General features: G+C 52.6%; 1 protein-coding gene across 1 annotated transcript in view; it reads left to right on the top strand.

Annotated features, from left to right (window-relative positions):
* The window catches only part of ELN (elastin), a 39077-nt gene that overhangs the window by 27884 nt on the left and 8801 nt on the right, over positions 1-2392 (top strand). The window lies entirely within an intron of this gene.

The following is a 2392-nucleotide window of genomic DNA, read 5'->3' on the forward strand; positions in this document are numbered from 1 at the left end:
GGCACTTGACTGCTAACCAGAAGGCTGGAGGTTCAAACCCACCAGCCACTCCTCGGAAGGAAGATGGGGCAATCTACTTCCGTAGTGATGCTGCCTCGGAAACCCAAGGAGGGGTCGCTATGAGTCGGGTCCGACTCAACGACACGTAACAACAACAACAACAAAACAGAGAAGAAGGAGCTCTGGTGGTGTAGTGCTTAAGGCATTTGGCTGCTAACCAAAAAAGTCAGTGGTTCGAACCCACTAGCCACTCTACAGAAGACAGACGAGGCAGTCTGCTTCCATAGAGATTTATAGCCTTGGCAACCCAATAGGGGTCTCTACGAGTCAGAATCAACTCCATGGCAGTGAGTTTGGTTGTCTGGGAAAGCAGAAAAGGAGCTCTGGTAGCACTGTGGTTAAAGCACTGGGCTACTAACCACAAGGTTGACAGTTCAAACTCACCAGCCGCTCCGCAGGAAAAAGATGAAGCAGCCTGCTTCTGCAAAGATTTACAGCCCTGGTAACCCTATGGGACCATTCTAGGAGTTGCCATGAGTCCAAACTGACTCAATGGCAATGAGTGGTGTGGGTTTTAAGCAGAAAGCTGCAGAAATTTCTCAGAGCTGGTTTAGAAGAGAATCTTCACTCCTAGGCCAATTTCAGCGCCCCTCCACAACATCCAGAGCTAAACCAAAAAAATCAAACTCACTGCCGTTGAGTTGGACTCGATTCATAGTGAACCTTCCTTGGGTTTCTGAGGTGGTGTCACTACGGAAGTAGATTGCCCAGTCTTCCTTCCAAGGAGTGGCTGGTGGGTTTGAACCGCCAGCCTTCTGGTTAGTAGTCAAATGCCTTAGGCATTGCACCACCAGAGCTCCCAGAGCTAAAATTCTGGAATCCTCAGTTCAACGACTGGTCCCCAAGGAAGGGAAAGGACCAGCCCAGGTCAGGTGCTTGGTGAGCAAAGAGCCTGGCCTGGAACCCAGGTGTTCTGCCTCAAACAAGCTCCACCCACTTCCCTCAGTCTGCAGCATAAGGAGGGTGTGTGTGGGGAGGGGCTTTCCACCCTGGGGGGGCGTGGAGGTACGTGGGGAAGGGTGCTGGCGACCACCAAAGCCCCTCTCATTACCCCTCCAGGAGTAGGGATACCAGAAGCTGCAGCTGCCAAGGCAGCCGCCAAAGCCGGCCAGTTTGGTAAGTGCCCCCTCATTCTGCTCCACCCCGGGGCCTTGAAGTGCTGGTCTCGTGTCCCCTACCCAGGGGGCTGACAACCCAATCCCTTTGCTTCCCCATTCTGGCTGTGGGCCTTGTTCACAGCTTTTGGGGCGCCCGATCACCTTTAGAAGGAGCTCTGGTGGTGCAACTGTTAAAGCATTCAGCTGCTAACCAAAGTTCAGCCGTTTGAAGCCACCAGCCACTCCACAGGAGAAAGATAAAGCAATCTGCTTCCATAAAGATTGACAGTCTTAGAAACCATATGGAACAGTTCTAGTCTGTCCTCTAGGGGCGCTGTGAGTTGGAACTGACTCAATGGCAGTGGGTCTGTTTTTTTCCGGATCCCCTTTGGGGGCATGGGCACAGTTTCAGATTAAGAAAGCAAAGCCAGAACAGGCCCTGGAAGCCCTCAAGCCCTGGCTCCTGCCTTCCCAGGCCCCTGCCACCTCCCCATCCAGCCCACCTCCCAGTGGGCTTTTCTGGGCTCCAGTCCCCTGAGAGCCACTGAGGTACTTCTTGCTCTCAGACTAAGTTCCCCATCTCTTGCTCCACCTGAGGGCCACTCTGGCATCCCCAGACACCCCCACTTTCCTGAATATGATAAATCACAGCAGCCTGCCCCCACCCCCACCCACCCCGACCTTGTCCAGCTAACTGTATGCTCTGCCCTGGGCCAGCCTGTCTGCACACCTTAGCTTTAGGGGCCTGGGGCAGCAAGAATCAGGTCAGAATCTCTAATGCTGTTGGACCAGGGAGCTTCTTCATCATATGTCTGTTGGCCTCCACACTCACACATGAGAAACACCCCCTTTTGTTAAAGCTACCATTTGGTGAGGTCCCCTTTGCAATAAGCTTATGAAGATGGTGTCATGATTCCCACTTTACAGATGTAGAAATCAAGATACCTTAAGGAGCTGATCCATAGCTAAAGGGTGGCGGAGCTGAAATATGAACCCACGTCTGACCTGTCTTCAAAGCTCCCTTTGCTACCTCACTCTGCCTCCATCACCTTCAGAAAAGTCTCAGAATGGTCCTTATCCCTCAGAAGGTTAAGAACTCCTGAGCTTGCACATGTTGTTGTTGTTCTTAAGTGCCATCGAGTCATTTCCGACTCATAGCGACCCCATGCACAGCAGAACGAAACACTGCCCGATCCCGCGCCAGCCCCACAATCCCTGCTATACTTGAGCCCATC

This window comes from Orycteropus afer, unplaced genomic scaffold (genome assembly GCF_000298275.1).
Source record: "Orycteropus afer afer isolate SDZICR_OR568_19922 unplaced genomic scaffold, OryAfe1.0 scaffold00006, whole genome shotgun sequence".
NCBI lineage: Eukaryota > Metazoa > Chordata > Mammalia > Tubulidentata > Orycteropodidae > Orycteropus > Orycteropus afer.